The sequence below is a fragment of the Dromiciops gliroides genome, chromosome 4 (genome assembly GCF_019393635.1).
Source record: "Dromiciops gliroides isolate mDroGli1 chromosome 4, mDroGli1.pri, whole genome shotgun sequence".
NCBI classification, from domain to species: Eukaryota; Metazoa; Chordata; class Mammalia; order Microbiotheria; family Microbiotheriidae; genus Dromiciops; species Dromiciops gliroides.
In genome coordinates, this window is record NC_057864.1 from 450,889,525 (window position 1) to 450,899,879 (window position 10,355).

Here is a 10,355-nt window from a genome sequence, read left to right on the forward strand (position 1 = left end):
ATAGACAGATAGATATGCACATTCATGCATACATACATATATACATACATAAATTGAGAAAATTGCACCAGACTACTTTCAGTTCTTATAATCCTACTCTTGAAAGCTCTCCTGAGTATTTTCTTTTATAGGAGAATTAAAAGACACCAAACATGGCCAGCAATAAACATCATGAAACGTGAAATTGACTACATCTTTAATAAAAAAGAAATAATTCATTTCCGAGTCAGTTGTCTGCACTCAGACTTGTTAGCTGTCAGCTGAAAGAGGCCCTGAATGAATCTAGAAGGCAGTTGGCACTGAAGTGTGAGAGAGTTCTGTTTACTGGTACTTCCTGACTCCGTGATTTGTGAGCAAAGTGTTGTGTCTGGAGACAGCTGAGAATAGACTTAGAAATCTCAGAGCATTTCTTAGATACAGAAATAACTTAATCTGAAACAATAATTAATATACTTTAAGCGTTAGATTCTACTCATATTAAGACGTAAAGCAAGCATGGCAAAGAGGCCGGTTAGCTCAGTTGGTTAGAGCGTGGTGCTAATAACGCCAAGGTCGCGGGTTCGATCCCCGTACGGGCCACTTTGTTTTTAAGGCCTGTCTATATGCAATTCAAACAAAAGGTCTACGATTTCACGCAGCCGAGTTTTAATCTCGCATCTCTTCCCACGGGAAAGTTGGCGACGCAATCCTACCTCCACTTTACTCAGCTGCACAATTGGACTTATTTTTATTTTACTCATGCTATAGTAGAAAATAGGATGGTATCATTTGAGCAAACCTTTAAGGGGACAATAAATTCAGAGACAAATTAGTAAGGAAGAACTTTCTCACAATTATAGCTACCCAAATACAGTAGTGGATGGCCACTTTTCTGGAAATTTGGAGAGAGGCTTCTTGTTCAAGTAGAAATTGGATTATGTAGTCTCTGGAGTCTCTTCCAAGTCAGACGGATTGTCAGGGAGTGTTGAGGGGGAATGAAGCTTTATAGAAAAAATAGAGCTATATTTATATTCAGATATAGCTATATTTGTATTCAAATTTCCTCTTCTGAATGGTAGATTGAAGTTGGGATAAAGCTGAATTCAAATATAGCCTTTGATAACAGCGGTGTGCTTTATTTCCCCCGATTCTAAAATATGAATAATAATGACATCTATCTCCAATACCTCTCTTGAGCATCAAGTGAGATAACATTTTTAAAGTAAGATACTTGTCACTATTGTTCAGTCGTGACTGAGAACATTTGGGGTTTTCTTGGCAAAGATACTGGAGTGATTTATCATTTATTTTACAGATGAGGAAACTGAGGTAAAAGGGTTAAATGACCTGCCCAGGGACATACAGAATAGTATGTATCTGATGCCAGATTTGAACTCAGGTGTTTATGACTCCAAGCTGGTCATGTTACTCACTTTGCTATCTAGCTGTTCCCACTTGACACATAGTGGGGCCTTCATAAATAAATGCTTGTTTCCTTTCCTAGTGACCATTCTTTGTTCTTCAGACTAGGCCACCATGCCTCAGTTGCAGTCTCCTCATTCTGCTCCTGTGGGCCCCTTCTCCACTTGCAAAATGCCTCCTGGAACTTCAGTTTTGAGGAAGAGTCTTTTTTAAAAATAAAAGTATTTTATTATTTTCCAGTTACATGTAAGGATAGTTTTCAACATTTGTTTTCAAAGGATTTTTAGTTCCAAATTTTTCTCCCACTCTCCCTTCCCTCCCTCCTCCCCAATACAGAAAGCAATCTGATATAGGTTATATATGTACAATCACATTAAACATATTTCTGTATTAGTGATAATGTGAAAGAGGAATCAGAGCACAAGGGGAAAACCTCAAAAAAGAAGGGGAAAGACCATCCCCAAAGTAGAAACAGTATGGTTTAGTCTGCATTCATAATCCACAGTTCTTTTTTTCTGGATGTTGAGAACATTTTGTATCATGAGTTCTTTGAAATTGTTATGGATCATTGCACTTCTGAGAAGAGAGCCAAGTCTATCACTGTTGTTCATCACACAATGTTGCTGTTACTGTGTACAATGTTCTCCTGGTTCTGCTCCTCTCAGTCAGCAATCAGTTCATGTAAGTTTGAGGAAGGGTCTTGACTAGTCATTTCTCAGGCTCTGAATGTAGTTACCATGCCCTTATATGGCATTTTCCTTTCTCCCTCTTTTTACAGCTACTCTTTTATATGCTGTTTTCTTTTATTAGACTGTAAGCTACTTGAGGGCAGTGACTTTTCTTTTTGCTTTTATTTGTATCACCATTTCTTAGCACAGTAACTAGCACATAGGAAGCTCTCAATAAACGTTTGATTCCCTGAGTGTACAATGAGCGTGGCCTGAGAGTGACTCAAATTGGACTGTTGACAAGAATGACTGATGTGGCCAGAGTGTCTGAAGTGCTTGCTTGTGTATTGGCAGAAGGTGGAAGTTGCCAGAAGCTATATAGCAGACAAGGCCAGATTTCAATCTCTCCTGATTCATCTTCTAAATGAATTACCCAGATCCAAAGTTGAAAACTGCATGATTGGAAAAGGATGGACAAATCTCAAGCCACTTCCTGGTTTGAGACCCTTCCCTTGGGCAAATTATTGGTGGAGCTGATACACCTTGGACCTTCTCAGACTGGAAAACCAGTCATTTATTGACAGGATTTGAGTAGAGGTGTGGAGGTTTTCCTGAGACAATAGAACAGAAGGATGGAAGGAGGCTTATGAAGGTGAAGCCGAAAAAAAAAAAAAAAACGAAAGAAGAATGCATTTCAAATCCAGATCTGCTCACAGCAGTGGGGAGTTTGCAGTCAAGAGTTTGCTGGAACCATTCACCCACTGGCGAGAACCAATCGTTAAATTTTCAGTGTGAGCCTTTACATCTCGAAAATCATCAAATGCTACAAATCAGCGCTTGATTTTTGTTTGTTTTACTGGTTGTTTAGACAAGGGAAGTGTTAGAGAAAATGGTAACGTTGCAGATTAAGTTTAAAAGTGTATTTTGCATGTAATTTTTCCAGAGCGCCTGTTGTTAAACCTTTACCAGCACACCAAAGGGTTATGTCATTTCTCTTTCTTCATCATCAACGATCATTGAGCGGTTTTTTGTTTGTTTTTTGCAAAGTAGAGTCGCTAGACATAGACAAAGGAGCAAGATAAAGCTTCTGCCCTCGAAGATCTTCCAGTTTATCTGGCGTTGAAGGCGGAAGGAAATTTTCCTAAAATGACATTTAACAATAGGAACGAGCACTATCTCGGTGGGTAATGATTTCTGCTCCCCTGTGGGAGCCCACAGTTTCGTAAACTGGAAAACTCTGGTTTGAGGTAGAAAGGTTTGGAGCGAGGCCCTAACCGGGCAGTCTCAGCCAGCGGCCTTCTGTGAGCATCAGGGACTGAATGACCATGAAAGAGTAACTGGTGGTGGTCTGAGAAATGTGTGCTGGAAATTGACTGGGGAAGAAGCTTCAACGTAAACCGCCAGAGAAGCAGAGGACTGGACTTGGCGTGGAGAGAAGAGCAGAACAGAGTGACAGATTCATGGACAAGCAAGAGCTAAACGAAAGACCTTTTCTTTGTGTTTGAAACTGAGCTTCAGCCCTTCAGAAGAGTTAGAAGTGTGGGACTTTTCGCTTGCGGGAGATGTCCCTTGGAGCCCGTGGTGACAAGCCTGTAAAGTTCAGTGTTCAATTTATAAATATATTTCCCCTATTTACAACCTCCGCAATTATATTTATACACATACACACGTACAGGTACACACACATACGCATACACATACACACCTTTCTCCCCCAACCCATCCCTCTCCTCTCTCCTCCCTCCCCCCCCCCCCAGTAGATTTTTTTTAGGTGGAAATAGCAACACTTTTCTTTTATGACTGGTTTCCGTAGTGTAGTGGTTATCACGTTCGCCTCACACGCGAAAGGTCCCCGGTTCGAAACCGGGCGGAAACATATTCTTATTTCTTGTCCGACCCTCTAGAGTGCCACTGCGCCTTTTCCAGGCAAACGTAGCAAAGGAATAACACTTTTTTGGAAGGTGGCGGGCACCCCTTACCTGCATACTTCCTTCATGTCATTTCTCCCAGTAAGTTGTAAGATAAAGAGAAATGTTAGTGTTTGTATATTGTTCGCCCTTCGTTTGCGAAGAGGCGCGATGACATCGCGGGTGATGTCTTGACTTGCTCGTGAATTGAAGTGAGGCAGAGTTGCTTTGAATCGTCAACCTCACTCTCTCTTCGAGTCAGAGAAGTCCAGGGGTAGGACAAAAATCAACCTGCCTGGTGATGTACCGGGATGCAGTGTATGAGCTTGGCGTCTTCGATGTCTAACCAAGCTCTAAGCGCCCCACGATGCCTGCTTCAGCTGCCTTTACGTCCGTTGGAACAAATTGTTCTCATCCGCCCATTACGTGGTGGAGGGGGTGGGGGGGAGGTCTTCACATGCTTGAGGTAAACATCCCTCTAACTCAGTTACCTACAGGCTTGAGATCCCTCAGTTACCTGGTTTGCCTGTCCGCCGAGATGGTTATACGGGTTGTAGCTGCTGCACTTGCTACCTTTTCTTGGAGTCACAAGTGAGAGTTGGGTGGACACCAAAGGTAGATGGACAGCCCTGAATAGGGCTCGGCAAACCCTCACACCAGAGGAGCTAGTCCTTTCAGAGCACTCCAGACATGAGGGCAATGGAACACACACACACACACACACGTGTACATATGCGTACTGGATGATATACATAACCAACCAGACCAAAGGGGCAAATTACCATGCCCATCTTTGTATTGAAGGCGTTTGCCCCATTTTTCTGGTAGCTTAGGAAAATGAATTAATTGCTGTAAACGTTTGTCCGCTATATCTTGGCCCCAGTTCCTCTAGACTTGGTCTAGTGTTTTTGAAATATTTTTTAAAATTATTTACATATAATATTTCATAACCAGCTCACAATTTCAGCTCGCATATTATTTAAAACCCCTCCACTAGTGGTGCTGCTAGAGTAAGGATAGCTAACTACATCTTGCCCCTCTTAGAGTTCTAGGGGGTTACCTATGGCGTGTTTGATGTATATTTCAAGTGCCGTCAGCTAGAGCTCTCATTTCAGTGTGTTCTCCCAAATATCAGCCAAGTGGCAGTTAGTATCTCCCTTATATCATTGATAGACTCTGTGATTAGCATAGTGGTATCATTTAATCAATTCGCATCAGTTACCTTGTACAGAGTGATACTTACAGAAAAGATAAGAGTAAGAATAGAAGTACAATTTCCCCCAAACACCAGGGAGCACATTCTCTCCTATACCTTCCTTACCAGTTCCTGGAAAAACTGGGCACAAATTTAACTTAGATGCTACAAAACATTGGCTTCACCAAATTCACTTCCATGTCATAAGTGACAGAGCCAACGAACAAAGTCACTTTTTTTGGTTCAAGAAACCAGTAGGTTCACTGTTGATTCACTGATGGACTGGATCAGTTCTGGTGCACAGGGCTGCAATCTTCTAGGGACTTGACGCCCCCAAAACTCTGACAGGTACCTAGTCCCTGGTGCTTTTCTGACCTTTTCAAGCCTATAAAGCTACAGTCTAATTCTTCACTTTCCATCCAAGGCAGAAAAGAATAAATACCACAGGGAGTGAAACTATAACCAGAGCCATGTGTTCATGGCTGCCTGTGGACCTGGGTGGTGAGAGTAGACTGCTGTTGTCTTCCCACTTGGCTCCGTAATTGCCTCCTTATTAAAATAAAGCCAGACAAGAAAGATGAGACTGAGACAGGGATAGAGCTAGAGACCCGCAGAGAGATATATAGAGAAAGAGGCAGAGGCAGAGCGACAGATAGAGGTAGAGATACAGAGATGGAGAAAAAGAGACAGAGGCCGACTCTGTCTCTGTTCCTGTCTTTGTCTTTCTCTGTGTCTGTCTGTTTCTGTCTTTCTCTCTGTCTCTATCTCTGTCTCTCTATCTCTGTCCTGTCCTTGTGCCTTGTGTCTTTGTCTCTGTCTCCACTCTACACCCCCGCTCCCCCGCACCCCCTGTTCAAAAATCACAGACACATTGCTCTCCAATCTCGAGATCACTTCTACTCTAAAATCTGTTCTCTTGCTCATTTCCCAGCTTTCTCAATAGTTTTTCCTTTGATTTCGGGAGTCGGTTGTGATCAAGGCTGGGGAGACTGGCGGTTCAATCAAAAGGGAAGCAAGCTGGGTGTAGCTAGGTGGCGCAGTGGATAACGCACCGGCCCTGGATTCAGGAGGACCTGAGTTCAAATTCGACCTCAGACACTTGACGGTTCCTATCTGTGTGACCCTGGGCAAGTCACTTAACCCTCATTTCCCCACCAAGTGGGTCTGCGGGTGAAAAAGAAATGCTAGATGTGAGAACGACACTATGACTGACACCATGAGCGAAAAGTTGGCTCTGAATTGTTGCCCAGTTAGATTCCTGTTAATTAGAACCCTAACCATCCCAAGAGAGGCCGGAACTACTGTCTGCTTGAGCTTGTTGGCGGAGGTGAAGCGTCTGGCTTGGAGTGCCCAGGAATGCATGGAGGGTGGGCGCAGGCTGGAGATTGGTGGGGTGTTTTGTGCAAGTGTGCATGGAGAGCGACTCTGTTGAAGCTCATGAAGTGGGATGTGGTTTTGCCAAGTTGGCTGGTCGGGTCTGGAAAGCAGCTGTAAATACTCTATAAAAGGTAAGTAAACAGTAAGAGAGAGAAACTTCTGGTCTTAGAGACATCTCTTCTTGTAGTGAATTCTGAGTCAAGTTCTGTCCAGTAGCTAGTTCAGAGAGAAAGCAGAAATCCGACGTTGCTTTCTCAAATTTGTCCGGGCCTTTTAGAAACTAAAAATTTGTGCCATTGACGGTCAGCCAAAATGTTCTTTGTTTGAATAGAATTCTTAAAAATGGCTAGCAAGTTTTAGCCGGTTAGCTCAGTTGGTTAGAGCGTGGTGCTAATAACGCTAAGGTCGTGAGTTCGATCTCCGTACGGGCTAGCATGTTTTGGAGCCTTTGTAGGTTTCATTCTAATGTTTCAGATTGAAAAGAGGTTTTCATAGAGCAACTCAAAAATCATTAAGCAGAGTGCCTTTGAAATTTACATCCTCTGGGCACTCATTAACCGTGTTATCTTAATATGTATAATCTTGCAAGTTCAAGGACCAAACTCTGTTTCAAATGTCTATTCCTGGGGTCTGAAATAGTGTCTTTGAGCCCAGATATTTATCCAATGAAAGAAGCCTGTCTGCAGTGGACAGTCATAGAAGCGTGTTATTGACCACATGCATTTCACCAATTTTATCAATGGTTTGGATAACGGCAGAGCATGTCTATCATATTTCTAGGTGATACAGTCAGCCAAAATACATTTACTGAACACTGTGTACCAATACTGTGCTAAGCACTAGGGATAGGAAGGGGGAAAACCGTGCCCTTAGGGAGTTAACGTGCCAGCGGAGGGGACAACATGTAAATAACTAGGTACATGATATATACAGGGTAGATGGAAGATCATCTCAGAGAGGAAGTCATTAGCACCTGGCCTGGGATACGGTGGTGGTGGTGGGGGGGTTGGTTCGGGGGAGGGAGACCAGGAAAAGCATCCTACTGGAAAGTGGGATTTGAGCTGAGTCATGGCGAAAGCCAGGTAAACCAAGCTGCAGAGGTGAAGAAGAAATCATTCCGGGTATGGGAGACAAGCCAGTACAGAGGGACCACGGAGTGAGTAGAGTGATCAGTTTGAGGAACAGTAAGAAAATCAGTTAAGGGCAACAAAACATGAAGAGCTTGAAATGCCGAAAACAGGAACTTCTAGTTTATCTTGGAGGTAACAAGGATCCCCTGGAGTTGATTAACTAGAAGAATGACTTGGTCAGAGCAGACCTTTAGGAAAAATCACTTTGGCAGCTGAGTGGAGGAGGGATTGGGTTGGGGAGAAACTTGAGATATGTCAGTTAATTAAATAGCATTACAGATGTGCAGGTGAGAAGTGATGAAGACTTAAACTAGGATGTCAGCTTGTGTGAGTGGAGAGAAGAGAGGGGAGAGGCATAGAAATTTGGCAATGTGTTGGATATGTCAAGTTTATTAGGGTGAGGAGTTAAGACTAACCGAGTTGGGAGCTTAGGTGAATAGAATAATAGCAGTTTCCTAAACCATAACAGGGAAGTTTGGAAGAAGATAAGGCTTTTGGGGGAAATGTACTGAATTCTTTTTCCACATGCTGAGTTGGAGATGCCAAGACACAACCCAGATGACAAAGGCAGATTCAGAAGGCTGATAAAGGGGAAATAAGGATAGGAACAGAGGGCAGTCGATTTTGCAGCTACCTGGACTGCTAAGTTCTTTGTAGGGTGGGGGGTGGAATGTGGTAAGGAACCCTGGGTCATCTCACTACCAAGCTGGAAAGTTGGACCTCAAACATTTATTACTCTATAGTGCTTGTCTCTTCTCCACCCTCAAATATCCCCACCATTTCCAAGTGACTCTACACTATATAGCACCTGCCACGTCTCAATTAGGGAATATGGATGGATAGACACCCAACCAATTCTCTGGGTTGTCTTTCTCATACCATTCTACTCTCATTCTGTCAGGTCTAATTTCTCAGAAAGGGATTATTATCATGTGGTTACACTCAAATACTCTCGGTATCCTAGGGGAAACCTTATTGTTGGGGAAAATAAATGCCCCTTACTTAGCATTTCAGCTTGGGAGCCCCAACTCATGTCCTTTTATTCACACAAAACCAGCCACTCACAGTAATGACGCTTTTGGACCTTAATTATAACCATTTACCTAACAAAATAATAAGATAACATTTTATATTAAAGTAAATATTATATTAAATTAAAGTAAATACAGGAATGACAAATATATCATAATCCACAGAAAACCTGGATCACTTCTCCAACCAATGTGCTCAGTATTTGTGGGGGAAAGGGAGTGGGGCTGGATATACACAGAAATGTGCCAGGGAAGCATATGAATTAAGAAAATCTATGTGCTTGGAGTAACTCCTAAGTCAAGAACTATAAACCTCTTGACACCCCTTGTCTCAGGAACAGTCCATAAAAATTCGTTGACAAGCATAGCTTATATGTTAAATAGATAGTTTTACTGATAAGCTGAAAAGATCCATGCTATGGATCTTATACTTCATTGGGCATGATGGTCTCAGCCAAACCGATTGATATGTTAAGTGACTTCTCCGCTTTGAAGTTCTTCCCCTCCTTTGAACTTATTTCTCAACAGCAACAATAATATCCATCACTTCCAGTCTCAAACTTAACTGGTACAATTATTTGTTGTTGTTGGTTTTTTTTTGTTTTTTTAGTGAGGCAATGGGGGTTAAGTGACTTGCCCAGGGTCACACAGCTAGTTAAGTGTCTGAGGCCGGATTTGAACTCAGGTACTCCTGACTCGAGGGCCGGTGCTCTATCCACTCTGCCATCTAGCTGCCCCACTGATACGATTATGAAATCTGTCCTTTCACCTCTCTCTTTCCCCTTTTATCTTTCTGGGTTGCAACTCTGGGTCCACTCTCATAATAGTCCAACTTTAGCTCGTCTAGTAATCAAATTCTCATTTTCTCTCTCGAAAGGAAAATGAATAGTAGAAGATCATCCAGGTGATGATCCAGGTCTAGCTCACAAGCCTGTGTTTGCCCCCTCTATGAACTCCCAGATGTTTTCTGCTAACTCTAGCTATAACTTAATGTGGGAAATTGCCCCTGTTTTGACCGAGAGTGGGAACTCGAAGGAGAATACTCTGAGGGGATCCTGGCCAGGTCCCTTCTAGGCATATCTCCCTGATTAACTGCCTAAGGTTCCCGGGAACTAGTCATTCCTAGGGACTATAAACAATTCCAGGAGTAGTCTTGGGGGGTTGGCTACCCCTCAGGAGTATGTCCTGAGATACTAAATGTTTATTCCAACTTCTCTGGCAGTGATCCTGCGCGAATTCACTTGGTGTCAATCATACAAGCTGCCATTGGTGGCTTCAAGCCACTTTTGTTTAAGGTACTATATAAGTCAAAGTAAACCCCCACCTCTTTGGAGTTTCACCCGTGGAGAGGACGTTCTGCCCGGGATATTCCCAATCGCAACTCTGGGAGTCTGTACTGGGACCCCCAGCCAATTGGACCCAGGAGTTGGTGCTTCCCCGATTTGGTGATGTATTTCTCTTTAAATCTCTACATAGTGATCACTTTTGCTTTAATAGTTACATTGTTAAGCTGCTTACTTTATTGCTGTTGCAAAACTAATATTTCTTTTCCTGTACTATAATAGTCATTAAATTTAATTTTCTTCACCCGGTGTTGGAGTGTCATTTTTGTAGGAGCGAATCCGAACATTATCCTTAAGAATACA

At 42.7% G+C, this 10,355-nt stretch overlaps 2 non-coding genes across 2 annotated transcripts; both read left to right on the top strand.

Moving 5' to 3' along the window:
• The first annotated feature begins 505 nt into the window (after positions 1 to 505).
• On the top strand, positions 506 to 579 carry TRNAI-AAU. The gene has a single exon. It is a non-coding gene; the product is annotated as a tRNA-Ile (tRNA).
• A 3,293-nt stretch (positions 580 to 3,872) lies between these two features.
• Positions 3,873 to 3,945, top strand: TRNAV-CAC. Its single transcript has one exon. It is a non-coding gene; the product is annotated as a tRNA-Val (tRNA).
• Positions 3,946 to 10,355: the final 6,410 nt, after the last annotated feature.